At 62.9% G+C, this 27,771-nt stretch overlaps 17 non-coding genes across 17 annotated transcripts in view; all 17 read right to left on the bottom strand.

The window, feature by feature from the left end:
• Positions 1-599: 599 nt before the first annotated feature.
• Positions 600-720, bottom strand: n-R5s104 (nuclear encoded rRNA 5S 104). The gene has a single exon (NR_046120.1). It is a non-coding gene; the product is annotated as a nuclear encoded rRNA 5S 104 (ribosomal RNA).
• Positions 721-2,286: 1,566 nt separating this feature from the next.
• On the bottom strand, positions 2,287-2,407 carry n-R5s105 (nuclear encoded rRNA 5S 105). The gene has a single exon (NR_046122.1). It is a non-coding gene; the product is annotated as a nuclear encoded rRNA 5S 105 (ribosomal RNA).
• Positions 2,408-3,979: 1,572 nt separating this feature from the next.
• Positions 3,980-4,098, bottom strand: n-R5s106. The gene has a single exon (XR_003947727.1). It is a non-coding gene; the product is annotated as a 5S ribosomal RNA (ribosomal RNA).
• Positions 4,099-5,690: 1,592 nt separating this feature from the next.
• On the bottom strand, positions 5,691-5,809 carry n-R5s107. The gene has a single exon (XR_003947739.1). It is a non-coding gene; the product is annotated as a 5S ribosomal RNA (ribosomal RNA).
• A 1,576-nt stretch (positions 5,810-7,385) lies between these two features.
• n-R5s108 (nuclear encoded rRNA 5S 108) lies at positions 7,386-7,506 on the bottom strand. The gene has a single exon (NR_046123.1). It is a non-coding gene; the product is annotated as a nuclear encoded rRNA 5S 108 (ribosomal RNA).
• A 1,577-nt stretch (positions 7,507-9,083) lies between these two features.
• On the bottom strand, positions 9,084-9,202 carry n-R5s109. Its single transcript, XR_003947742.1, has one exon. It is a non-coding gene; the product is annotated as a 5S ribosomal RNA (ribosomal RNA).
• Positions 9,203-10,784: 1,582 nt separating this feature from the next.
• n-R5s110 (nuclear encoded rRNA 5S 110) lies at positions 10,785-10,905 on the bottom strand. The gene has a single exon (NR_046124.1). It is a non-coding gene; the product is annotated as a nuclear encoded rRNA 5S 110 (ribosomal RNA).
• Positions 10,906-12,511: 1,606 nt separating this feature from the next.
• On the bottom strand, positions 12,512-12,632 carry n-R5s111 (nuclear encoded rRNA 5S 111). The gene has a single exon (NR_046125.1). It is a non-coding gene; the product is annotated as a nuclear encoded rRNA 5S 111 (ribosomal RNA).
• A 1,592-nt stretch (positions 12,633-14,224) lies between these two features.
• Positions 14,225-14,343, bottom strand: n-R5s112. Its single transcript, XR_003947733.1, has one exon. It is a non-coding gene; the product is annotated as a 5S ribosomal RNA (ribosomal RNA).
• A 1,566-nt stretch (positions 14,344-15,909) lies between these two features.
• n-R5s113 (nuclear encoded rRNA 5S 113) lies at positions 15,910-16,030 on the bottom strand. The gene has a single exon (NR_046126.1). It is a non-coding gene; the product is annotated as a nuclear encoded rRNA 5S 113 (ribosomal RNA).
• A 1,588-nt stretch (positions 16,031-17,618) lies between these two features.
• On the bottom strand, positions 17,619-17,737 carry n-R5s114. Its single transcript, XR_003947737.1, has one exon. It is a non-coding gene; the product is annotated as a 5S ribosomal RNA (ribosomal RNA).
• Positions 17,738-19,309: 1,572 nt separating this feature from the next.
• On the bottom strand, positions 19,310-19,428 carry n-R5s115. Its single transcript, XR_003947741.1, has one exon. It is a non-coding gene; the product is annotated as a 5S ribosomal RNA (ribosomal RNA).
• A 1,562-nt stretch (positions 19,429-20,990) lies between these two features.
• Gm25018 (predicted gene, 25018) lies at positions 20,991-21,111 on the bottom strand. Its single transcript, NR_046127.1, has one exon. It is a non-coding gene; the product is annotated as a predicted gene, 25018 (ribosomal RNA).
• Positions 21,112-22,658: 1,547 nt separating this feature from the next.
• On the bottom strand, positions 22,659-22,779 carry n-R5s117 (nuclear encoded rRNA 5S 117). The gene has a single exon (NR_046128.1). It is a non-coding gene; the product is annotated as a nuclear encoded rRNA 5S 117 (ribosomal RNA).
• Positions 22,780-24,351: 1,572 nt separating this feature from the next.
• n-R5s118 lies at positions 24,352-24,470 on the bottom strand. Its single transcript, XR_003947728.1, has one exon. It is a non-coding gene; the product is annotated as a 5S ribosomal RNA (ribosomal RNA).
• Positions 24,471-26,024: 1,554 nt separating this feature from the next.
• Positions 26,025-26,143, bottom strand: n-R5s119. Its single transcript, XR_003947738.1, has one exon. It is a non-coding gene; the product is annotated as a 5S ribosomal RNA (ribosomal RNA).
• A 1,590-nt stretch (positions 26,144-27,733) lies between these two features.
• Positions 27,734-27,771, bottom strand: part of n-R5s120 — a 119-nt gene continuing 81 nt past the window's right edge. Inside the window, exon 1 of the ribosomal RNA XR_003947734.1 lies at positions 27,734-27,771. This exon is cut by the window's right edge and continues 81 nt beyond it. This is a non-coding gene — a ribosomal RNA (5S ribosomal RNA).

Raw genomic sequence — 27,771 nt, forward strand, 5'->3', positions numbered from 1 at the left:
ACACACACACACACACACACACACACACACACACACTTGTTTTTACTGGCTGATTGAGCAAGCAAGCCCGGAGGGTCCTCAGCTTCCACACAAACAAACACACACACACACACACAGGGACCCAGGTGAATTAGCAGAAGGCAGGAGGGGCAAGATACACAGAATCTCTCTCTCTCTCTGTGTCTCTCCCTCTCTCTGTCTCTCTGTCTCTCTATCTCTCTCTCTCTCTGTCTCTCTCTCTTTCACACACACACACACACACACACACACACACACACACACACACACACGGTGGAAGGCAAGTGCGGTGTTGGATGAGGATGGAGTGTTCAGGCCAGCCTGGGCTCGGTGCAAATGGAGAGAGGCTCTCCCGTCCCGTGTCCCGTTGCTAGCTAACTCAGCAGGGTGGTGCCGAGGTGCCCAGCGTGGTGTGCCCTGTCTTAGGGCTCCAGGAGCCTCCCGTGAGAGGGCAAGCCTGTGAGAGGACGAGGGTGGGCTCCTTGGGGGGTTGTGGGGTGTGGATGGCGCTGGCCTGAGCCTGGGTCGCCGGGTTGCCGTGGCCGTGGCCAAAAGGGAGAGAGAGACAGAGGGGAGTCCAAAAAGCCTACAGCACCCGGTATTCCCAGGCGGTCTCCCATCCAAGTACTAACCAGGCCCGACCCTGCTTAGCTTCCGAGATCAGACGAGATCGGGCGCGTTCAGGGTGGTATGGCCGTAGACGAGGGCGGGCGGCGCCGACAAGCCCCAAGAGCCTGCTGCGCTCTCGCTCGCTCGCTCACTCGCCCGCCCGACGCCCGACGCCTGATGCCCGACGACGAGGACGAGCTCACACGAGCCCCGAGACCAGAGCCCAGCCCCCAGCCGACAGACACACACCACACAGCGACACGCCCGCCCCTCAGCCCGGCCCGAGCCCCACCCACACGACACGCCCCAGCCCACCGTGCCTCCTCGCTTCTTCGCGCTGCCTGCCTCACGCTGCCTACAACCTCCCCCAGAGCCCCCACCAGCCCTCCTCTGCCTGCCCTGGACGCACCACGGGCCCAGCCAGTGAGTGCCAGCCTTGGCCGCACACACATCTCCCCTCCTCGCTTCTTCTCCCCTCCCTCCCCTCCTGGACGGTTCCACGGGCTTCCTGCAACAGCGCCCTCACCCACCCGTGACTTCCCCTTCCACCCACCCGAGGTCCCTCCCAGCTTCTGGAATCCTGACCCACCCTGGACCTCGGACGTTCCGCCCCACCTCGCCGACTGGTCCACCCACCCACCTACCCACCCACCGTGCCTGTGCCCAGGCACGCAAGGGAAGTCAACCCACTGTGGATGGATACATGGATACATGGATACATGAATGGATGGGTGGATGGATGGATGGATGGATGGATGGCATCCCAGCCCACCTGGGACACGCACAGCCACACCCATCGGCACAGGCTAGCCCAAGAGGCACGCACTGCACTGCCCTTGCCCTCCCTCCAGAGCGCAAGCACACACCACACCCGGACAGGCACACAAACTCGCCCCCTACCCACCCACGCACCCACGGAAACAGACACATGTCAGGGCACTGCAGCTTGCGCACCCGGACAAAAAAGGAGGACGGCTAGACGGTGCAGGCAACACACAGAAACGGCCACGCACGCGCACACACACTCACACCACTCACTCGCAGGCTGCCACACCTGCCCCTACCCTCAGGCACACACACACACACACACACACACACACACACTTGTTTTTACTGGCTGATTGAGCAAGCAAGCCCGGAGGGTCCTCAGCTTCCACACAAACAAACACACACACACACACACAGGGACCCAGGTGAATTAGCAGAAGGCAGGAGGGGCAAGATACACAGAATCTCTCTCTCTCTCTGTGTCTCTCCCTCTCTCTGTCTCTCTGTCTCTCTCTCTCTCTCTCTCTCTGTCTCTCTCTCTTTCACACACACACACACAAACACACACACACACACACACACACACACACGGTGGAAGGCAAGTGCGGTGTTGGATGAGGATGGAGTGTTCAGGCCAGCCTGGGCTCGGTGCAAATGGAGAGAGGCTCTCCCGTCCCGTGTCCCGTTGCTAGCTAACTCAGCAGGGTGGTGCCGAGGTGCCCAGCGTGGTGTGCCCTGTCTTAGGGCTCCAGGAGCCTCCCGTGAGAGGGCAAGCCTGTGAGAGGACGAGGGTGGGCTCCTTGGGGGGTTGTGGGGTGTGGATGGCGCTGGCCTGAGCCTGGGTCGCCGTGGCCGTGGCCAAAAGGGAGAGAGAGACAGAGGGGAGTCCAAAAAGCCTACAGCACCCGGTATTCCCAGGCGGTCTCCCATCCAAGTACTAACCAGGCCCGACCCTGCTTAGCTTCCGAGATCAGACGAGATCGGGCGCGTTCAGGGTGGTATGGCCGTAGACGAGGGCGGGCGGCGCCGACAAGCCCCAAGAGCCTGCTGCGCTCTCGCTCGCTCGCTCACTCGCCCGCCCGACGCCCGACGCCCGATGCCCGACGACGACGACGAGCTCACACGAGCCCCGAGACCAGAGCCCAGCCCCCAGCCGACAGACACACACCACACAGCGACACGCCCGCCCCTCAGCCCGGCCCGAGCCCCACCCACACGACACGCCCCAGCCCACCGTGCCTCCTCGCTTCTTCGCGCTGCCTGCCTCACGCTGCCTACAACCTCCCCCAGAGCCCCCACCAGCCCTCCTCTGCCTGCCCTGGACGCACCACGGGCCCAGCCAGTGAGTGCCAGCCTTGGCCGCACACACATCTCCCCTCCTCGCTTCTTCTCCCCTCCCTCCCCTCCTGGACGGTTCCACGGGCTTCCTGCAACAGCGCCCTCACCCACCCGTGACTTCCCCTTCCACCCACCCGAGGTCCCTCCCAGCTTCTGGAATCCTGACCCACCCTGGACCTCGGACGTTCCGCCCCACCTCGCCGACTGGTCCACCCACCCACCTACCCACCCACCGTGCCTGTGCCCAGGCACGCAAGGGAAGTCAACCCACTGTGGATGGATACATGGATACATGGATACATGAATGGATGGGTGGATGGATGGATGGATGGATGGATGGATGGCATCCCAGCCCACCTGGGACACGCACAGCCACACCCATCGGCACAGGCTAGCCCAAGAGGCACGCACTGCACTGCCCTTGCCCTCCCTCCAGAGCGCAAGCACACACCACACCCGGACAGGCACACAAACTCGCCCCCTACCCACCCACGCACCCACGGAAACAGACACATGTCAGGGCACTGCAGCTTGCGCACCCGGACAAAAAAAGAGGACGGCTAGAAGGTGCAGGCAACACACAGACACGGCCACGCACGCGCACACACACTCACACCACTCACTCGCAGGGTGCCACACCTGCCCCTACCCTCAGGCACACACACACACACACACACACACACACACACACACACACTTGTTTTTACTGGCTGATTGAGCAAGCAAGCCCGGAGGGTCCTCAGCTTCCACACAAACAAACACACACACACACACACAGGGACCCAGGTGAATTAGCAGAAGGCAGGAGGGGCAAGATACACAGAATCTCTCTCTCTCTCTGTGTCTCTCCCTCTCTCTGTCTCTCTGTCTCTCTCTCTCTCTCTGTCTCTCTCTCTTTCACACACACACACACACACACACACACACACACACACACACACAAGGTGGAAGGCAAGTGCGGTGTTGGATGAGGATGGAGTGTTCAGGCCAGCCTGGGCTCGGTGCAAATGGAGAGAGGCTCTCCCGTCCCGTGTCCCGTTGCTAGCTAACTCAGCAGGGTGGTGCCGAGGTGCCCAGCGTGGTGTGCCCTGTCTTAGGGCTCCAGGAGCCTCCCGTGAGAGGGCAAGCCTGTGAGAGGACGAGGGTGGGCTCCTTGGGGGGTTGTGGGGTTTGGATGGCGCTGGCCTGAGCCTGGGTCGCCGTGGCCGTGGCCAAAAGGGAGAGAGAGACAGAGGGGAGTCCAAAAAGCCTACAGCACCCGGTATTCCCAGGCGGTCTCCCATCCAAGTACTAACCAGGCCCGTCCCTGCTTAGCTTCCGAGATCAGACGAGATCGGGCGCGTTCAGGGTGGTATGGCCGTAGACGAGGGCGGGCGGCGCCGACAAGCCCCAAGAGCCTGCTGCGCTCTCGCTCGCTCGCTCACTCGCCCGCCCGACGCCCGACGCCCGATGCCCGACGACGACGACGAGCTCACACGAGCCCCGAGACCAGAGCCCAGCCCCCAGCCGACAGACACACACCACACAGCGACACGCCCGCCCCTCAGCCCGGCCCGAGCCCCACCCACACGACACGCCCCAGCCCACGGTGCCTCCTCGCTTCTTCGCGCTGCCTGCCTCACGCTGCCTACAACCTCCCCCAGAGCCCCCACCAGCCCTCCTCTGCCTGCCCTGGACGCACCACGGGCCCAGCCAGTGAGTGCCAGCCTTGGCCGCACACACATCTCCCCTCCTCGCTTCTTCTCCCCTCCCTCCCCTCCTGGACGGTTCCACGGGCTTCCTGCAACAGCGCCCTCACCCACCCGTGACTTCCCCTTCCACCCACCCGAGGTCCCTCCCAGCTTCTGGAATCCTGACCCACCCTGGACCTCGGACGTTCCGCCCCACCTCGCCGACTGGTCCACCCACCCACCTACCCACCCACCGTGCCTGTGCCCAGGCACGCAAGGGAAGTCAACCCACTGTGGATGGATACATGGATACATGGATACATGAATGGATGGGTGGATGGATGGATGGATGGATGGATGGATGGCATCCCAGCCCACCTGGGACACGCACAGCCACACCCATCGGCACAGGCTAGCCCAAGAGGCACGCACTGCACTGCCCTTGCCCTCCCTCCAGAGCGCAAGCACACACCACACCCGGACAGGCACACAAACTCGCCCCCTACCCACCCACGCACCCACGGAAACAGACACATGTCAGGGCACTGCAGCTTGCGCACCCGGACAAAAAAGGAGGACGGCTAGACGGTGCAGGCAACACACAGACACGGCCACGCACGCGCACACACACTCACACCACTCACTCGCAGGCTGCCACACCTGCCCCTACCCTCAGGCACACACACACACACACACACACACACACACACACACACACACACTTGTTTTTACTGGCTGATTGAGCAAGCAAGCCCGGAGGGTCCTCAGCTTCCACACAAACAAACACACACACACACACACAGGGACCCAGGTGAATTAGCAGAAGGCAGGAGGGGCAAGATACACAGAATCTCTCTCTCTCTCTGTGTCTCTCCCTCTCTCTGTCTCTCTGTCTCTCTCTGTCTCTCTCTCTGTCTCTCTCTCTTTCACACACACACACACACACACACACACACACACACACACACACACACACGGTGGAAGGCAAGTGCGGTGTTGGATGAGGATGGAGTGTTCAGGCCAGCCTGGGCTCGGTGCAAATGGAGAGAGGCTCTCCCGTCCCGTGTCCCGTTGCTAGCTAACTCAGCAGGGTGGTGCCGAGGTGCCCAGCGTGGTGTGCCCTGTCTTAGGGCTCCAGGAGCCTCCCGTGAGAGGGCAAGCCTGTGAGAGGACGAGGGTGGGCTCCTTGGGGGGTTGTGGGGTGTGGATGGCGCTGGCCTGAGCCTGGGTCGCCGGGTTGCCGTGGCCGTGGCCAAAAGGGAGAGAGAGACAGAGGGGAGTCCAAAAAGCCTACAGCACCCGGTATTCCCAGGCGGTCTCCCATCCAAGTACTAACCAGGCCCGACCCTGCTTAGCTTCCGAGATCAGACGAGATCGGGCGCGTTCAGGGTGGTATGGCCGTAGACGAGGGCGGGCGGCGCCGACAAGCCCCAAGAGCCTGCTGCGCTCTCGCTCGCTCGCTCACTCGCCCGCCCGACGCCCGACGCCCGATGCCCGACGACGACGACGAGCTCACACGAGCCCCGAGACCAGAGCCCAGCCCCCAGCCGACAGACACACACCACACAGCGACACGCCCGCCCCTCAGCCCGGCCCGAGCCCCACCCACACGACACGCCCCAGCCCACCGTGCCTCCTCGCTTCTTCGCGCTGCCTGCCTCACGCTGCCTACAACCTCCCCCAGAGCCCCCACCAGCCCTCCTCTGCCTGCCCTGGACGCACCACGGGCCCAGCCAGTGAGTGCCAGCCTTGGCCGCACACACATCTCCCCTCCTCGCTTCTTCTCCCCTCCCTCCCCTCCTGGACGGTTCCACGGGCTTCCTGCAACAGCGCCCTCACCCACCCGTGACTTCCCCTTCCACCCACCCGAGGTCCCTCCCAGCTTCTGGAATCCTGACCCACCCTGGACCTCGGACGTTCCGCCCCACCTCGCCGACTGGTCCACCCACCCACCTACCCACCCACCGTGCCTGTGCCCAGGCACGCAAGGGAAGTCAACCCACTGTGGATGGATACATGGATACATGGATACATGAATGGATGGGTGGATGGATGGATGGATGGATGGATGGATGGCATCCCAGCCCACCTGGGACACGCACAGCCACACCCATCGGCACAGGCTAGCCCAAGAGGCACGCACTGCACTGCCCTTGCCCTCCCTCCAGAGCGCAAGCACACACCACACCCGGACAGGCACACAAACTCGCCCCCTACCCACCCACGCACCCACGGAAACAGACACATGTCAGGGCACTGCAGCTTGCGCACCCGGACAAAAAAGGAGGACGGCTAGAAGGTGCAGGCAACACACAGACACGGCCACGCACGCGCACACACACTCACACCACTCACTCGCAGGCTGCCACACCTGCCCCTACCCTCAGGCACACACACACACACACACACACACACACACACACACACACTTGTTTTTACTGGCTGATTGAGCAAGCAAGCCCGGAGGGTCCTCAGCTTCCACACAAACAAACACACACACACACACACAGGGACCCAGGTGAATTAGCAGAAGGCAGGAGGGGCAAGATACACAGAATCTCTCTCTCTCTCTGTGTCTCTCCCTCTCTCTGTCTCTCTGTCTCTCTCTCTCTCTCTGTCTCTCTCTCTTTCACACACACACACACACACACACACACACACACACACACACACGGTGGAAGGCAAGTGCGGTGTTGGATGAGGATGGAGTGTTCAGGCCAGCCTGGGCTCGGTGCAAATGGAGAGAGGCTCTCCCGTCCCGTGTCCCGTTGCTAGCTAACTCAGCAGGGTGGTGCCGAGGTGCCCAGCGTGGTGTGCCCTGTCTTAGGGCTCCAGGAGCCTCCCGTGAGAGGGCAAGCCTGTGAGAGGACGAGGGTGGGCTCCTTGGGGGGTTGTGGGGTGTGGATGGCGCTGGCCTGAGCCTGGGTCGCCGGGTTGCCGTGGCCGTGGCCAAAAGGGAGAGAGAGACAGAGGGGAGTCCAAAAAGCCTACAGCACCCGGTATTCCCAGGCGGTCTCCCATCCAAGTACTAACCAGGCCCGACCCTGCTTAGCTTCCGAGATCAGACGAGATCGGGCGCGTTCAGGGTGGTATGGCCGTAGACGAGGGCGGGCGGCGCCGACAAGCCCCAAGAGCCTGCTGCGCTCTCGCTCGCTCGCTCACTCGCCCGCCCGACGCCCGACGCCCGATGCCCGACGACGACGACGAGCTCACACGAGCCCCGAGACCAGAGCCCAGCCCCCAGCCGACAGACACACACCACACAGCGACACGCCCGCCCCTCAGCCCGGCCCGAGCCCCACCCACACGACACGCCCCAGCCCACCGTGCCTCCTCGCTTCTTCGCGCTGCCTGCCTCACGCTGCCTACAACCTCCCCCAGAGCCCCCACCAGCCCTCCTCTGCCTGCCCTGGACGCACCACGGGCCCAGCCAGTGAGTGCCAGCCTTGGCCGCACACACATCTCCCCTCCTCGCTTCTTCTCCCCTCCCTCCCCTCCTGGACGGTTCCACGGGCTTCCTGCAACAGCGCCCTCACCCACCCGTGACTTCCCCTTCCACCCACCCGAGGTCCCTCCCAGCTTCTGGAATCCTGACCCACCCTGGACCTCGGACGTTCCGCCCCACCTCGCCGACTGGTCCACCCACCCACCTACCCACCCACCGTGCCTGTGCCCAGGCACGCAAGGGAAGTCAACCCACTGTGGATGGATACATGGATACATGGATACATGAATGGATGGGTGGATGGATGGATGGATGGATGGATGGATGGCATCCCAGCCCACCTGGGACACGCACAGCCACACCCATCGGCACAGGCTAGCCCAAGAGGCACGCACTGCACTGCCCTTGCCCTCCCTCCAGAGCGCAAGCACACACCACACCCGGACAGGCACACAAACTCGCCCCCTACCCACCCACGCACCCACGGAAACAGACACATGTCAGGGCACTGCAGCTTGCGCACCCGGACAAAAAAGGAGGACGGCTAGAAGGTGCAGGCAACACACAGACACGGCCACGCACGCGCACACACACTCACACCACTCACTCGCAGGCTGCCACACCTGCCCCTACCCTCAGGCACACACACACACACACACACACACACACACACACACACACACACTTGTTTTTACTGGCTGATTGAGCAAGCAAGCCCGGAGGGTCCTCAGCTTCCACACAAACAAACACACACACACACACACAGGGACCCAGGTGAATTAGCAGAAGGCAGGAGGGGCAAGATACACAGAATCTCTCTCTCTCTCTGTGTCTCTCCCTCTCTCTGTCTCTCTGTCTCTCTCTCTCTCTCTCTCTCTGTCTCTCTCTCTTTCACACACACACACACACACACACACACACACACACACACGGTGGAAGGCAAGTGCGGTGTTGGATGAGGATGGAGTGTTCAGGCCAGCCTGGGCTCGGTGCAAATGGAGAGAGGCTCTCCCGTCCCGTGTCCCGTTGCTAGCTAACTCAGCAGGGTGGTGCCGAGGTGCCCAGCGTGGTGTGCCCTGTCTTAGGGCTCCAGGAGCCTCCCGTGAGAGGGCAAGCCTGTGAGAGGACGAGGGTGGGCTCCTTGGGGGGTTGTGGGGTGTGGATGGCGCTGGCCTGAGCCTGGGTCGCCGTGGCCTTGTTCCAAAAGGGAGAGAGAGACAGAGGGTAGTCCAAAAAGCCTACAGCACCCGGTATTTCCAGGCGGTCTCCCATCCAAGTACTAACCAGGCCCGACCCTGCTTAGCTTCCGAAATCAAACGAGATCGGGCGCGTTCAGGGTGGTATGGCCGTAGACGAGGGCGGGCGGCGCCGACAAGCCCCAAGAGCCTGCTGGGCTCTCGCTCGCTCGCTCACTCGCCCGCCCGACGCCCGACGCCCGATGCCCGACGACGACGACGAGCTCACACGAGCCCCGAGACCAGAGCCCAGCCCCCAGCCGACAGACACACACCACACAGCGACACGCCCGCCCCTCAGCCCGGCCCGAGCCCCACCCACACGACACGCCCCAGCCCACCGTGCCTCCTCGCTTCTTCGCGCTGCCTGCCTCACGCTGCCTACAACCTCCCCCAGAGCCCCCACCAGCCCTCCTCTGCCTGCCCTGGACGCACCACGGGCCCAGCCAGTGAGTGCCAGCCTTGGCCGCACACACATCTCCCCTCCTCGCTTCTTCTCCCCTCCCTCCCCTCCTGGACGGTTCCACGGGCTTCCTGCAACAGCGCCCTCACCCACCCGTGACTTCCCCTTCCACCCACCCGAGGTCCCTCCCAGCTTCTGGAATCCTGACCCACCCTGGACCTCGGACGTTCCGCCCCACCTCGCCGACTGGTCCACCCACCCACCTACCCACCCACCGTGCCTGTGCCCAGGCACGCAAGGGAAGTCAACCCACTGTGGATGGATACATGGATACATGGATACATGAATGGATGGGTGGATGGATGGATGGATGGATGGATGGCATCCCAGCCCACCTGGGACACGCACAGCCACACCCATCGGCACAGGCTAGCCCAAGAGGCACGCACTGCACTGCCCTTGCCCTCCCTCCAGAGCGCAAGCACACACCACACCCGGACAGGCACACAAACTCGCCCCCTACCCACCCACGCACCCACGGAAACAGACACATGTCAGGGCACTGCAGCTTGCGCACCCGGACAAAAAAGGAGGACGGCTAGACGGTGCAGGCAACACACAGACACGGCCACGCACGCGCACACACACTCACACCACTCACTCGCAGGCTGCCACACCTGCCCCTACCCTCAGGCACACACACACACACACACACACACACACACACACACACACACACACTTGTTTTTTTTGGCTGATTGAGCAAGCAAGCCCGGAGGGTCCTCAGCTTCCACACAAACAAACACACACACACACACACAGGGACCCAGGTGAATTAGCAGAAGGCAGGAGGGGCAAGATACACAGAATCTCTCTCTCTCTCTGTGTCTCTCCCTCTCTCTGTCTCTCTGTCTCTCTCTCTCTCTCTCTCTCTGTCTCTCTCTCTTTCACACACACACACACACACACACACACACACACACACACACGGTGGAAGGCAAGTGCGGTGTTGGATGAGGATGGAGTGTTCAGGCCAGCCTGGGCTCGGTGCAAATGGAGAGAGGCTCTCCCGTCCCGTGTCCCGTTGCTAGCTAACTCAGCAGGGTGGTGCCGAGGTGCCCAGCGTGGTGTGCCCTGTCTTAGGGCTCCAGGAGCCTCCCGTGAGAGGGCAAGCCTGTGAGAGGACGAGGGTGGGCTCCTTGGGGGGTTGTGGGGTGTGGATGGCGCTGGCCTGAGCCTGGGTCGCCGGGTTGCCGTGGCCGTGGCCAAAAGGGAGAGAGAGACAGAGGGGAGTCCAAAAAGCCTACAGCACCCGGTATTCCCAGGCGGTCTCCCATCCAAGTACTAACCAGGCCCGACCCTGCTTAGCTTCCGAGATCAGACGAGATCGGGCGCGTTCAGGGTGGTATGGCCGTAGACGAGGGCGGGCGGCGCCGACAAGCCCCAAGAGCCTGCTGGGCTCTCGCTCGCTCGCTCACTCGCCCGCCCGACGCCCGACGCCCGATGCCCGACGACGACGACGAGCTCACACGAGCCCCGAGACCAGAGCCCAGCCCCCAGCCGACAGACACACACCACACAGCGACACGCCCGCCCCTCAGCCCGGCCCGAGCCCCACCCACACGACACGCCCCAGCCCACCGTGCCTCCTCGCTTCTTCGCGCTGCCTGCCTCACGCTGCCTACAACCTCCCCCAGAGCCCCCACCAGCCCTCCTCTGCCTGCCCTGGACGCACCACGGGCCCAGCCAGTGAGTGCCAGCCTTGGCCGCACACACATCTCCCCTCCTCGCTTCTTCTCCCCTCCCTCCCCTCCTGGACGGTTCCACGGGCTTCCTGCAACAGCGCCCTCACCCACCCGTGACTTCCCCTTCCACCCACCCGAGGTCCCTCCCAGCTTCTGGAATCCTGACCCACCCTGGACCTCGGACGTTCCGCCCCACCTCGCCGACTGGTCCACCCACCCACCTACCCACCCACCGTGCCTGTGCCCAGGCACGCAAGGGAAGTCAACCCACTGTGGATGGATACATGGATACATGGATACATGAATGGATGGGTGGATGGATGGATGGATGGATGGATGGATGGCATCCCAGCCCACCTGGGACACGCACAGCCACACCCATCGGCACAGGCTAGCCCAAGAGGCACGCACTGCACTGCCCTTGCCCTCCCTCCAGAGCGCAAGCACACACCACACCCGGACAGGCACACAAACTCGCCCCCTACCCACCCACGCACCCACGGAAACAGACACATGTCAGGGCACTGCAGCTTGCGCACCCGGACAAAAAAAGAGGACGGGTAGACGGTGCAGGCAACACACAGACACGGCCACGCACGCGCACACACACTCACACCACTCACTCGCAGGGTGCCACACCTGCCCCTACCCTCTGGCACACACACACACACACACACACACACACACACACACACACACACACACACACACACACACACACTTGTTTTTACTGGCTGATTGAGCAAGCAAGCCCGGAGGGTCCTCAGCTTCCACACAAACAAACACACACACACACACACAGGGACCCAGGTGAATTAGCAGAAGGCAGGAGGGGCAAGATACACAGAATCTCTCTCTCTCTCTGTGTCTCTCCCTCTCTCTGTCTCTCTGTCTCTGTCTCTCTCTCTCTCTCTGTCTCTCTCTCTTTCAAACACACACACACACACACACACACACACACACACACACACGGTGGAAGGCAAGTGCGGTGTTGGATGAGGATGGAGTGTTCAGGCCAGCCTGGGCTCGGTGCAAATGGAGAGAGGCTCTCCCGTCCCGTGTCCCGTTGCTAGCTAACTCAGCAGGGTGGTGCCGAGGTGCCCAGCGTGGTGTGCCCTGTCTTAGGGCTCCAGGAGCCTCCCGTGAGAGGGCAAGCCTGTGAGAGGACGAGGGTGGGCTCCTTGGGGGGTTGTGGGGTGTGGATGGCGCTGGCCTGAGCCTGGGTCGCCGGGTTGCCGTGGCCGTGGCCAAAAGGGAGAGAGAGACAGAGGGGAGTCCAAAAAGCCTACAGCACCCGGTATTCCCAGGCGGTCTCCCATCCAAGTACTAACCAGGCCCGACCCTGCTTAGCTTCCGAGATCAGACGAGATCGGGCGCGTTCAGGGTGGTATGGCCGTAGACGAGGGCGGGCGGCGCCGACAAGCCCCAAGAGCCTTCTGGGCTCTCGCTCGCTCGCTCACTCGCCCGCCCGACGCCCGACGCCCGATGCCCGACGACGACGACGAGCTCACACGAGCCCCGAGACCAGAGCCCAGCCCCCAGCCGACAGACACACACCACACAGCGACACGCCCGCCCCTCAGCCCGGCCCGAGCCCCACCCACACGACACGCCCCAGCCCACCGTGCCTCCTCGCTTCTTCGCGCTGCCTGCCTCACGCTGCCTACAACCTCCCCCAGAGCCCCCACCAGCCCTCCTCTGCCTGCCCTGGACGCACCACGGGCCCAGCCAGTGAGTGCCAGCCTTGGCCGCACACACATCTCCCCTCCTCGCTTCTTCTCCCCTCCCTCCCCTCCTGGACGGTTCCACGGGCTTCCTGCAACAGCGCCCTCACCCACCCGTGACTTCCCCTTCCACCCACCCGAGGTCCCTCCCAGCTTCTGGAATCCTGACCCACCCTGGACCTCGGACGTTCCGCCCCACCTCGCCGACTGGTCCACCCACCCACCTACCCATCCACCGTGCCTGTGCCCAGGCACGCAAGGGAAGTCAACCCACTGTGGATGGATACATGGATACATGGATACATGAATGGATGGGTGGATGGATGGATGGATGGATGGATGGCATCCCAGCCCACCTGGGACACGCACAGCCACACCCATCGGCACAGGCTAGCCCAAGAGGCACGCACTGCACTGCCCTTGCCCTCCCTCCAGAGCGCAAGCACACACCACACCCGGACAGGCACACAAACTCGCCCCCTACCCACCCACGCACCCACGGAAACAGACACATGTCAGGGCACTGCAGCTTGCGCACCCGGACAAAAAAGGAGGACGGCTAGACGGTGCAGGCAACACACAGACACGGCCACGCACGCGCACACACACTCACACCACTCACTCGCAGGCTGCCACACCTGCCCCTACCCTCAGGCACACACACACACACACACACACACACACACACACACACACACACACACACACTTGTTTTTACTGGCTGATTGAGCAAGCAAGCCCGGAGGGTCCTCAGCTTCCACACAAACAAACACACACACACACACACAGGGACCCAGGTGAATTAGCAGAAGGCAGGAGGGGCAAGATACACAGAATCTCTCTCTCTCTGTGTGTCTCTCCCTCTCTCTGTCTCTCTGTCTCTCTCTCTCTCTCTCTCTCTCTCTGTCTCTCTCTCTTTCACACACACACACACACACACACACACACACACACACACACACACACGGTGGAAGGCAAGTGCGGTGTTGGATGAGGATGGAGTGTTCAGGCCAGCCTGGGCTCGGTGCAAATGGAGAGAGGCTCTCCCGTCCCGTGTCCCGTTGCTAGCTAACTCAGCAGGGTGGTGCCGAGGTGCCCAGCGTGGTGTGCCCTGTCTTAGGGCTCCAGGAGCCTCCCGTGAGAGGGCAAGCCTGTGAGAGGACGAGGGTGGGCTCCTTGGGGGGTTGTGGGGTGTGGATGGCGCTGGCCTGAGCCTGGGTCGCCGTGGCCGTGGCCAAAAGGGAGAGAGAGACAGAGGGGAGTCCAAAAAGCCTACAGCACCCGGTATTCCCAGGCGGTCTCCCATCCAAGTACTAACCAGGCCCGACCCTGCTTAGCTTCCGAAATCAGACGAGATCGGGCGCGTTCAGGGTGGTATGGCCGTAGACGAGGTCGGGCGGCGCCGACAAGCCCCAAGAGCCTGCTGCGCTCTCGCTCGCTCGCTCACTCGCCCGCCCGACGCCCGACGCCCGATGCCCGACGACGACGACGAGCTCACACGAGCCCCGAGACCAGAGCCCAGCCCCCAGCCGACAGACACACACCACACAGCGACACGCCCGCCCCTCAGCCCGGCCCGAGCCCCACCCACACGACACGCCCCAGCCCACGGTGCCTCCTCGCTTCTTCGCGCTGCCTGCCTCACGCTGCCTACAACCTCCCCCAGAGCCCCCACCAGCCCTCCTCTGCCTGCCCTGGACGCACCACGGGCCCAGCCAGTGAGTGCCAGCCTTGGCCGCACACACATCTCCCCTCCTCGCTTCTTCTCCCCTCCCTCCCCTCCTGGACGGTTCCACGGGCTTCCTGCAACAGCGCCCTCACCCACCCGTGACTTCCCCTTCCACCCACCCGAGGTCCCTCCCAGCTTCTGGAATCCTGACCCACCCTGGACCTCGGACGTTCCGCCCCACCTCGCCGACTGGTCCACCCACCCACCTACCCACCCACCGTGCCTGTGCCCAGGCACGCAAGGGAAGTCAACCCACTGTGGATGGATACATGGATACATGGATACATGAATGGATGGGTGGATGGATGGATGGATGGATGGATGGATGGCATCCCAGCCCACCTGGGACACGCACAGCCACACCCATCGGCACAGGCTAGCCCAAGAGGCACGCACTGCACTGCCCTTGCCCTCCCTCCAGAGCGCAAGCACACACCACACCCGGACAGGCACACAAACTCGCCCCCTACCCACCCACGCACCCACGGAAACAGACACATGTCAGGGCACTGCAGCTTGCGCACCCGGACAAAAAAGGAGGACGGCTAGACGGTGCAGGCAACACACAGACACGGCCACGCACGCGCACACACACTCACACCACTCACTCGCAGGCTGCCACACCTGCCCCTACCCTCAGGCACACACACACACACACACACACACACACACACACACACACTTGTTTTTACTGGCTGATTGAGCAAGCAAGCCCGGAGGGTCCTCAGCTTCCACACAAACAAACAAACACACACACACACACACAGGGACCCAGGTGAATTAGCAGAAGGCAGGAGGGGCAAGATACACAGAATCTCTCTCTCTCTCTGTGTCTCTCCCTCTCTCTGTCTATCTGTCTCTCTATCTCTCTCTCTCTGTCTCTCTTTCACACACACACACACACACACACACACAAGGTGGAAGGCAAGTGCGGTGTTGGATGAGGATGGAGTGTTCAGGCCAGCCTGGGCTCGGTGCAAATGGAGAGAGGCTCTCCCGTCCCGTGTCCCGTTGCTAGCTAACTCAGCAGGGTGGTGCCGAGGTGCCCAGCGTGGTGTGCCCTGTCTTAGGGCTCCAGGAGCCTCCCGTGAGAGGGCAAGCCTGTGAGAGGACGAGGGTGGGCTCCTTGGGGGGTTGTGGGGTGTGGATGGCGCTGGCCTGAGCCTGGGTCGCCGGGTTGCCGTGGCCGTGGCCAAAAGGGAGAGAGAGACAGAGGGGAGTCCAAAAAGCCTACAGCACCCGGTATTCCCAGGCGGTCTCCCATCCAAGTACTAACCAGGCCCGACCCTGCTTAGCTTCCGAGATCAGACGAGATCGGGCGCGTTCAGGGTGGTATGGCCGTAGACGAGGGCGGGCGGCGCCGACAAGCCCCAAGAGCCTGCTGCGCTCTCGCTCGCTCGCTCACTCGCCCGCCCGACGCCCGACGCCCGATGCCCGACGACGACGACGAGCTCACACGAGCCCCGAGACCAGAGCCCAGCCCCCAGCCGACAGACACACACCACACAGCGACACGCCCGCCCCTCAGCCCGGCCCGAGCCCCACCCACACGACACGCCCCAGCCCACCGTGCCTCCTCGCTTCTTCGCGCTGCCTGCCTCACGCTGCCTACAACCTCCCCCAGAGCCCCCACCAGCCCTCCTCTGCCTGCCCTGGACGCACCACGGGCCCAGCCAGTGAGTGCCAGCCTTGGCCGCACACACATCTCCCCTCCTCGCTTCTTCTCCCCTCCCTCCCCTCCTGGACGGTTCCACGGGCTTCCTGCAACAGCGCCCTCACCCACCCGTGACTTCCCCTTCCACCCACCCGAGGTCCCTCCCAGCTTCTGGAATCCTGACCCACCCTGGACCTCGGACGTTCCGCCCCACCTCGCCGACTGGTCCACCCACCCACCTACCCACCCACCGTGCCTGTGCCCAGGCACGCAAGGGAAGTCAACCCACTGTGGATGGATACATGGATACATGGATACATGAATGGATGGGTGGATGGATGGATGGATGGATGGATGGATGGCATCCCAGCCCACCTGGGACACGCACAGCCACACCCATCGGCACAGGCTAGCCCAAGAGGCACGCACTGCACTGCCCTTGCCCTCCCTCCAGAGCGCAAGCACACACCACACCCGGACAGGCACACAAACTCGCCCCCTACCCACCCACGCACCCACGGAAACAGACACATGTCAGGGCACTGCAGCTTGCGCACCCGGACAAAAAAGGAGGACGGCTAGACGGTGCAGGCAACACACAGACACGGCCACGCACGCGCACACACACTCACACCACTCACTCGCAGGCTGCCACACCTGCCCCTACCCTCAGGCACACACACACACACACACACACACACACACACACACACACACACACACTTGTTTTTACTGGCTGATTGAGCAAGCAAGCCCGGAGGGTCCTCAGCTTCCACACAAACAAACACACACACACACACACAGGGACCCAGGTGAATTAGCAGAAGGCAGGAGGGGCAAGATACACAGAATCTCTCTCTCTCTCTGTGTCTCTCCCTCTCTCTGTCTCTCTGTCTCTCTCTCTCTCTCTCTCTCTGTCTCTCTCTCTTTCACACACACACACACAAACACACACACACACACACACACACACACACGGTGGAAGGCAAGTGCGGTGTTGGATGAGGATGGAGTGTTCAGGCCAGCCTGGGCTCGGTGCAAATGGAGAGAGGCTCTCCCGTCCCGTGTCCCGTTGCTAGCTAACTCAGCAGGGTGGTGCCGAGGTGCCCAGCGTGGTGTGCCCTGTCTTAGGGCTCCAGGAGCCTCCCGTGAGAGGGCAAGCCTGTGAGAGGACGAGGGTGGGCTCCTTGGGGGGTTGTGGGGTGTGGATGGCGCTGGCCTGAGCCTGGGTCGCCGTGGCCGTGGCCAAAAGGGAGAGAGAGACAGAGGGGAGTCCAAAAAGCCTACAGCACCCGGTATTCCCAGGGGGAATCCCATCCAAGTACTAACCAGGCCCGACCCTGCTTAGCTTCCGAGATCAGACGAGATCGGGCGCGTTCAGGGTGGTATGGCCGTAGGTGAGGGTGGGCGGCGCCGACAAGCCCCAAGAGCCTGCTGCGCTCTCGCTCGCTCGCTCACTCGCCCGCCCGACGCCCGACGCCCGATGCCCGACGACGACGACGAGCTCACACGAGCCCCGAGACCAGAGCCCAGCCCCCAGCCGACAGACACACACCACACAGCGACACGCCCGCCCCTCAGCCCGGCCCGAGCCCCACCCACACGACACGCCCCAGCCCACCGTGCCTCCTCGCTTCTTCGCGCTGCCTGCCTCACGCTGCCTACAACCTCCCCCAGAGCCCCCACCAGCCCTCCTCTGCCTGCCCTGGACGCACCACGGGCCCAGCCAGTGAGTGCCAGCCTTGGCCGCACACACATCTCCCCTCCTCGCTTCTTCTCCCCTCCCTCCCCTCCTGGACGGTTCCACGGGCTTCCTGCAACAGCGCCCTCACCCACCCGTGACTTCCCCTTCCACCCACCCGAGGTCCCTCCCAGCTTCTGGAATCCTGACCCACCCTGGACCTCGGACGTTCCGCCCCACCTCCCCGACTGGTCCACCCACCCACCTACCCACCCACCGTGCCTGTGCCCAGGCACGCAAGGGAAGTCAACCCACTGTGGATGGATACATGGATACATGGATACATGAATGGATGGGTGGATGGATGGATGGATGGATGGATGGATGGATGGCATCCCAGCCCACCTGGGACACGCACAGCCACACCCATCGGCACAGGCTAGCCCAAGAGGCACGCACTGCACTGCCCTTGCCCTCCCTCCAGAGCGCAAGCACACACCACACCCGGACAGGCACACAAACTCGCCCCCTACCCACCCACGCACCCACGGAAACAGACACATGTCAGGGCACTGCAGCTTGCGCACCCGGACAAAAAAGGAGGACGGCTAGAAGGTGCAGGCAACACACAGACACGGCCACGCACGCGCACACACACTCACACCACTCACTCGCAGGCTGCCACACCTGCCCCTACCCTCAGGCACACACACACACACACACACACACACACACACACACTTGTTTTTACTGGCTGATTGAGCAAGCAAGCCCGGAGGGTCCTCAGCTTCCACACAAACAAACACACACACACACACACAGGGACCCAGGTGAATTAGCAGAAGGCAGGAGGGGCAAGATACACAGAATCTCTCTCTCTCCCTGTGTCTCTCCCTCTCTCTGTCTCTCTGTCTCTCTCTCTCTCTCTCTCTCTGTCTCTCTCTCTTTCACACACACACACACACACACACACACACACACACACACGGTGGAAGGCAAGTGCGGTGTTGGATGAGGATGGAGTGTTCAGGCCAGCCTGGGCTCGGTGCAAATGGAGAGAGGCTCTCCCGTCCCGTGTCCCGTTGCTAGCTAACTCAGCAGGGTGGTGCCGAGGTGCCCAGCGTGGTGTGCCCTGTCTTAGGGCTCCAGGAGCCTCCCGTGAGAGGGCAAGCCTGTGAGAGGACGAGGGTGGGCTCCTTGGGGGGTTGTGGGGTGTGGATGGCGCTGGCCTGAGCCTGGGTCGCCGTGGCCGTGGCCAAAAGGGAGAGAGAGACAGAGGGGAGTCCAAAAAGCCTACAGCACCCGGTATTCCCAGGCGGTCTCTCATCCAAGTACTAACCAGGCCCGACCCTGCTTAGCTTCCGAGATCAGACGAGATCGGGCGCGTTCAGGGTGGTATGGCCGTATACGAGGGCGGGCGGCGCCGACAAGCCCCAAGAGCCTGCTGCGCTCTCGCTCGCTCGCTCACTCGCTCGCCCGACGCCCGACGCCCGATGCCCGACGACGACGACGAGCTCGCACGAGCCCCGAGACCAAAGCCCATCCCCCAGCCGAGAGACGCACATCACACAGCGACACGCCCGCCCCTCAGCCCGGCCCGAGCCCCACCCACACGACACGCCCCAGCCCACCGTGCCTCCTCGCTTCTTCGCGCTGCCTGCCTCACGCTGCCTACAACCTCCCCCAGAGCCCCCACCAGCCCTCCTCTGCCTGCCCTGGACGCACCACGGGCCCAGCCAGTGAGTGCCAGCCTTGGCCGCACACACATCTCCCCTCCTCGCTTCTTCTCCCCTCCCTCCCCTCCTGGACGGTTCCACGGGCTTCCTGCAACAGCGCCCTCACCCACCCGTGACTTCCCCTTCCACCCACCCGAGGTCCCTCCCAGCTTCTGGAATCCTGACCCACCCTGGACCTCGGACGTTCCGCCCCACCTCGCCGAGTGGTCCACCCACCCACCTACCCACCCACCGTGCCTGTGCCCAGGCACGCAAGGGAAGTCAACCCACTGTGGATGGATACATGGATACATGGATACATGAATGGATGGGTGGATGGATGGATGGATGGATGGATGGCATCCCAGCCCACCTGGGACACGCACAGCCACACCCATCGGCACAGGTTAGCCCAAGAGGCACGCACTGCACTGCCCTTGCCCTCCCTCCAGAGCGCAAGCACACACCACACCCGGACAGGCACACAAACTCGCCCCCTACCCACCCACGCACCCACGGAAACAGACACATGTCAGGGCACTGCAGCTTGCGCACCCGGACAAAAAAGGAGGACGGCTAGACGGTGCAGGCAACACACAGACACGGCCACGCACGCGCACACACACTCACACCACTCACTCGCAGGCTGCCACACCTGCCCCTACCCTCAGGCACACACACACACACACACACACACACACACACACACACACTTGTTTTTACTGGCTGATTGAGCAAGCAAGCCCGGAGGGTCCTCAGCTTCCACACAAACAAACACACACACACACACACAGGGACCCAGGTGAATTAGCAGAAGGCAGGAGGGGCAAGATACACAGAATCTCTCTCTCTCTCTGTGTCTCTCCCTCTCTCTGTCTCTCTGTCTCTCTCTCTCTCTCTCTCTCTGTCTCTCTCTCTTTCACACACACACACACACACACACACACACACACACGGTGGAAGGCAAGTGCGGTGTTGGATGAGGATGGAGTGTTCAGGCCAGCCTGGGCTCGGTGCAAATGGAGAGAGGCTCTCCCGTCCCGTGTCCCGTTGCTAGCTAACTCAGCAGGGTGGTGCCGAGGTGCCCAGCGTGGTGTGCCCTGTCTTAGGGCTCCAGGAGCCTCCCGTGAGAGGGCAAGCCTGTGAGAGGACGAGGGTGGGCTCCTTGGGGGGTTGTGGGGTGTGGATGGCGCTGGCCTGAGCCTGGGTCGCCGTGGCCCTGGCCAAAAGGGAGAGAGAGACAGAGGGGAGTCCAAAAAGCCTACAGCACCCGGTATTCCCAGGCGGTCTCCCATCCAAGTACTAACCAGGCCCGACCCTGCTTAGCTTCCGAGATCAGACGAGATCGGGCGCGTTCAGGGTGGTATGGCCGTAGACAAGGGTGGGCGGCGCCGACAAGCCCCAAGAGCCTGCTGCGCTCTCGCTCGCTCGCTCACTCGCCCGCCCGACGCCCGACGCCCGATGCCCGACGACGACGACGAGCTCACACGAGCCCCGAGACCAGAGCCCAGCCCCCAGCCGACAGACACACACCACACAGCGACACGCCCGCCCCTCAGCCCGGCCCGAGCCCCACCCACACGACACGCCCCAGCCCACCGTGCCTCCTCGCTTCTTCGCGCTGCCTGCCTCACGCTGCCTACAACCTCCCCCAGAGCCCCCACCAGCCCTCCTCTGCCTGCCCTGGACGCACCACGGGCCCAGCCAGTGAGTGCCAGCCTTGGCCGCACACACATCTCCCCTCCTCGCTTCTTCTCCCCTCCCTCCCCTCCTGGACGGTTCCACGGGCTTCCTGCAACAGCGCCCTCACCCACCCGTGACTTCCCCTTCCACCCACCCGAGGTCCCTCCCAGCTTCTGGAATCCTGACCCACCCTGGACCTCGGACGTTCCGCCCCACCTCGCCGACTGGTCCACCCACCCACCTACCCACCCACCGTGCCTGTGCCCAGGCACGCAAGGGAAGTCAACCCACTGTGGATGGATACATGGATACATGGATACATGAATGGATGGGTGGATGGATGGATGGATGGATGGATGGCATCCCAGCCCACCTGGGACACGCACAGCCACACCCATCGGCACAGGCTAGCCCAAGAGGCACGCACTGCACTGCCCTTGCCCTCCCTCCAGAGCGCAAGCACACACCACACCCGGACAGGCACACAAACTCGCCCCCTACCACCCACGCACCCACGGAAACAGACACATGTCAGGGCACTGCAGCTTGCGCACCCGGACAAAAAAGGAGGACGGCTAGACGGTGCAGGCAACACACAGACACGGCCACGCACGCGCACACACACTCACACCACTCACTCGCAGGCTGCCACACCTGCCCCTACCCTCAGGCACACACACACACACACACACACACACACACACACACTTGTTTTTACTGGCTGATTGAGCAAGCAAGCCCGGAGGGTCCTCAGCTTCCACACAAACAAACACACACACACACACACAGGGACCCAGGTGAATTAGCAGAAGGCAGGAGGGGCAAGATACACAGAATCTCTCTCTCTCTCTGTGTCTCTCCCTCTCTCTGTCTCTCTGTCTCTCTATCTCTCTCTCTCTCTGTCTCTCTTTCACACACACACACACACACACACACACAAGGTGGAAGGCAAGTGCGGTGTTGGATGAGGATGGAGTGTTCAGGCCAGCCTGGGCTCGGTGCAAATGGAGAGAGGCTCTCCCGTCCCGTGTCCCGTTGCTAGCTAACTCAGCAGGGTGGTGCCGAGGTGCCCAGCGTGGTGTGCCCTGTCTTAGGGCTCCAGGAGCCTCCCGTGAGAGGGCAAGCCTGTGAGAGGACGAGGGTGGGCTCCTTGGGGGGTTGTGGGGTGTGGATGGCGCTGGCCTGAGCCTGGGTCGCCGTGGCCGTGGCCAAAAGGGAGAGAGAGACAGAGGGGAGTCCAAAAAGCCTACAGCACCCGGTATTCCCAGGCGGTCTCCCATCCAAGTACTAACCAGGCCCGACCCTGCTTAGCTTCCGAGATCAGACGAGATCGGGCGCGTTCAGGGTGGTATGGCCGTAGACGAGGGCGGGCGGCGCCGACAAGCCCCAAGAGCCTGCTGGGCTCTCGCTCGCTCGCTCACTCGCCCGCCCGACGCCCGACGCCCGATGCCCGACGACGACGACGAGCTCACACGAGCCCCGAGACCAGAGCCCAGCCCCCAGCCGACAGACACACACCACACAGCGACACGCCCGCCCCTCAGCCCGGCCCGAGCCCCACCCACACGACACGCCCCAGCCCACCGTGCCTCCTCGCTTCTTCGCGCTGCCTGCCTCACGCTGCCTACAACCTCCCCCAGAGCCCCCACCAGCCCTCCTCTGCCTGCCCTGGACGCACCACGGGCCCAGCCAGTGAGTGCCAGCCTTGGCCGCACACACATCTCCCCTCCTCGCTTCTTCTCCCCTCCCTCCCCTCCTGGACGGTTCCACGGGCTTCCTGCAACAGCGCCCTCACCCACCCGTGACTTCCCCTTCCACCCACCCGAGGTCCCTCCCAGCTTCTGGAATCCTGACCCACCCTGGACCTCGGACGTTCCGCCCCACCTCGCCGATTGGTCCACCCACCCACCTACCCACCCACCGTGCCTGTGCCCAGGCACGCAAGGGAAGTCAACCCACTGTGGATGGATACATGGATACATGGATACATGAATGGATGGGTGGATGGATGGATGGATGGATGGATGGATGGCATCCCAGCCCACCTGGGACACGCACAGCCACACCCATCGGCACAGGCTAGCCCAAGAGGCACGCACTGCACTGCCCTTGCCCTCCCTCCAGAGCGCAAGCACACACCACACCCGGACAGGCACACAAACTCGCCCCCTACCCACCCACGCACCCACGGAAACAGACACATGTCAGGGCACTGCAGCTTGCGCACCCGGACAAAAAAGGAGGACGGCTAGAAGGTGCAGGCAACACACAGACACGGCCACGCACGCGCACACACACTCACACCACTCACTCGCAGGCTGCCACACCTGCCCCTACCCTCAGGCACACACACACACACACACACACACACACACACACACACACACACTTGTTTTTACTGGCTGATTGAGCAAGCAAGCCCGGAGGGTCCTCAGCTTCCACACAAACAAACACACACACACACACACAGGGACCCAGGTGAATTAGCAGAAGGCAGGAGGGGCAAGATACACAGAATCTCTCTCTCTCTCTGTGTCTCTCCCTCTCTCTGTCTCTCTGTCTCTCTCTCTCTCTCTGTCTCTCTCTCTTTCACACACACACACACACACACACACACACACACACACACAAGGTGGAAGGCAAGTGCGGTGTTGGATGAGGATGGAGTGTTCAGGCCAGCCTGGGCTCGGTGCAAATGGAGAGAGGCTCTCCCGTCCCGTGTCCCGTTGCTAGCTAACTCAGCAGGGTGGTGCCGAGGTGCCCAGCGTGGTGTGCCCTGTCTTAGGGCTCCAGGAGCCTCCCGTGAGAGGGCAAGCCTGTGAGAGGACGAGGGTGGGCTCCTTGGGGGGTTGTGGGGTTTGGATGGCGCTGGCCTGAGCCTGGGTCGCCGTGGCCGTGGCCAAAAGGGAGAGAGAGACAGAGGGGAGTCCAAAAAGCCTACAGCACCCGGTATTCCCAGGCGGTCTCCCATCCAAGTACTAACCAGGCCCGTCCCTGCTTAGCTTCCGAGATCAGACGAGATCGGGCGCGTTCAGGGTGGTATGGCCGTAGACGAGGGCGGGCGGCGCCGACAAGCCCCAAGAGCCTGCTGCGCTCTCGCTCGCTCGCTCACTCGCCCGCCCGACGCCCGACGCCCGATGCCCGACGACGACGACGAGCTCACACGAGCCCCGAGACCAGAGCCCAGCCCCCAGCCGACAGACACACACCACACAGCGACACGCCCGCCCCTCAGCCCGGCCCGAGCCCCACCCACACGACACGCCCCAGCCCACCGTGCCTCCTCGCTTCTTCGCGCTGCCTGCCTCACGCTGCCTACAACCTCCCCCAGAGCCCCCACCAGCCCTCCTCTGCCTGCCCTGGACGCACCACGGGCCCAGCCAGTGAGTGCCAGCCTTGGCCGCACACACATCTCCCCTCCTCGCTTCTTCTCCCCTCCCTCCCCTCCTGGACGGTTCCACGGGCTTCCTGCAACAGCGCCCTCACCCACCCGTGACTTCCCCTTCCACCCACCCGAGGTCCCTCCCAGCTTCTGGAATCCTGACCCACCCTGGACCTCGGACGTTCCGCCCCACCTCGCCGACTGGTCCACCCACCCACCTACCCACCCACCGTGCCTGTGCCCAGGCACGCAAGGGAAGTCAACCCACTGTGGATGGATACATGGATACATGGATACATGAATGGATGGGTGGATGGATGGATGGATGGATGGATGGCATCCCAGCCCACCTGGGACACGCACAGCCACACCCATCGGCACAGGCTAGCCCAAGAGGCACGCACTGCACTGCCCTTGCCCTCCCTCCAGAGCGCAAGCACACACCACACCCGGACAGGCACACAAACTCGCCCCCTACCCACCCACGCACCCACGGAAACAGACACATGTCAGGGCACTGCAGCTTGCGCACCCGGACAAAAAAGGAGGACGGCTAGACGGTGCAGGCAACACACAGACACGGCCACGCACGCGCACACACACTCACACCACTCACTCGCAGGCTGCCACACCTGCCCCTACCCTCAGGCACACACACACACACACACACACACACACACACACACACACTTGTTTTTACTGGCTGATTGAGCAAGCAAGCCCGGAGGGTCCTCAGCTTCCACACAAACAAACACACACACACACACACAGGGACCCAGGTGAATTAGCAGAAGGCAGGAGGGGCAAGATACACAGAATCTCTCTCTCTCTCTGTGTCTCTCCCTCTCTCTGTCTCTCTGTCTCTCTATCTCTCTCTCTCTCTCTGTCTCTCTTTCACACACACACACACACACACACACAAGGTGGAAGGCAAGTGCGGTGTTGGATGAGGATGGAGTGTTCAGGCCAGCCTGGGCTCGGTGCAAATGGAGAGAGGCTCTCCCGTCCCGTGTCCCGTTGCTAGCTAACTCAGCAGGGTGGTGCCGAGGTGCCCAGCGTGGTGTGCCCTGTCTTAGGGCTCCAGGAGCCTCCCGTGAGAGGGCAAGCCTGTGAGAGGACGAGGGTGGGCTCCTTGGGGGGTTGTGGGGTGTGGATGGCGCTGGCCTGAGCCTGGGTCGCCGTGGCCGTGGCCAAAAGGGAGAGAGAGACAGAGGGGAGTCCAAAAAGCCTACAGCACCCGGTATTCCCAGGGGGAATCCCATCCAAGTACTAACCAGGCCCGACCCTGCTTAGCTTCCGAGATCAGACGAGATCGGGCGCGTTCAGGGTGGTATGGCCGTAGGTGAGGGTGGGCGGCGCCGACAAGCCCCAAGAGCCTGCTGCGCTCTCGCTCGCTCGCTCACTCGCCCGCCCGACGCCCGACGCCCGATGCCCGACGACGACGACGAGCTCACACGAGCCCCGAGACCAGAGCCCAGCCCCCAGCCGACAGACACACACCACACAGCGACACGCCCGCCCCTCAGCCCGGCCCGAGCCCCACCCACACGACACGCCCCAGCCCACCGTGCCTCCTCGCTTCTTCGCGCTGCCTGCCTCACGCTGCCTACAACCTCCCCCAGAGCCCCCACCAGCCCTCCTCTGCCTGCCCTGGACGCACCACGGGCCCAGCCAGTGAGTGCCAGCCTTGGCCGCACACACATCTCCCCTCCTCGCTTCTTCTCCCCTCCCTCCCCTCCTGGACGGTTCCACGGGCTTCCTGCAACAGCGCCCTCACCCACCCGTGACTTCCCCTTCCACCCACCCGAGGTCCCTCCCAGCTTCTGGAATCCTGACCCACCCTGGACCTCGGACGTTCCGCCCCACCTCGCCGACTGGTCCACCCACCCACCTACCCACCCACCGTGCCTGTGCCCAGGCACGCAAGGGAAGTCAACCCACTGTGGATGGATACATGGATACATGGATACATGAATGGATGGGTGGATGGATGGATGGATGGATGGATGGCATCCCAGCCCACCTGGGACACGCACAGCCACACCCATCGGCACAGGTTAGCCCAAGAGGCACGCACTGCACTGCCCTTGCCCTCCCTCCAGAGCGCAAGCACACACCACACCCGGACAGGCACACAAACTCGCCCCCTACCCACCCACGCACCCACGGAAACAGACACATGTCAGGGCACTGCAGCTTGCGCACCCGGACAAAAAAGGAGGACGGCTAGAAGGTGCAGGCAACACACAGACACGGCCACGCACGCGCACACACACTCACACCACTCACTCGCAGGCTGCCACACCTGCCCCTACCCTCAGGCACACACACACACACACACACACACACACACACACACACACACACACTTGTTTTTACTGGCTGATTGAGCAAGCAAGCCCGGAGGGTCCTCAGCTTCCACACAAACAAACACACACACACACACACAGGGACCCAGGTGAATTAGCAGAAGGCAGGAGGGGCAAGATACACAGAATCTCTCTCTCTCTCTGTGTCTCTCCCTCTCTCTGTCTCTCTGTCTCTCTCTCTCTCTCTCTCTCTGTCTCTCTCTCTTTCACACACACACACACACACACACACACACACACACACACACACACACACACACACGGTGGAAGGCAAGTGCGGTGTTGGATGAGGATGGAGTGTTCAGGCCAGCCTGGGCTCGGTGCAAATGGAGAGAGGCTCTCCCGTCCCGTGTCCCGTTGCTAGCTAACTCAGCAGGGTGGTGCCGAGGTGCCCAGCGTGGTGTGCCCTGTCTTAGGGCTCCAGGAGCCTCCCGTGAGAGGGCAAGCCTGTGAGAGGACGAGGGTGGGCTCCTTGGGGGGTTGTGGGGTGTGGATGGCGCTGGCCTGAGCCTGGGTCGCCGTGGCCGTGGCCAAAAGGGAGAGAGAGACAGAGGGGAGTCCAAAAAGCCTACAGCACCCGGTATTCCCAGGCGGTCTCCCATC

This window comes from Mus musculus, chromosome 8 (assembly GCF_000001635.26).
Source record: "Mus musculus strain C57BL/6J chromosome 8, GRCm38.p6 C57BL/6J".
Lineage (NCBI taxonomy): Eukaryota > Metazoa > Chordata > Mammalia > Rodentia > Muridae > Mus > Mus musculus.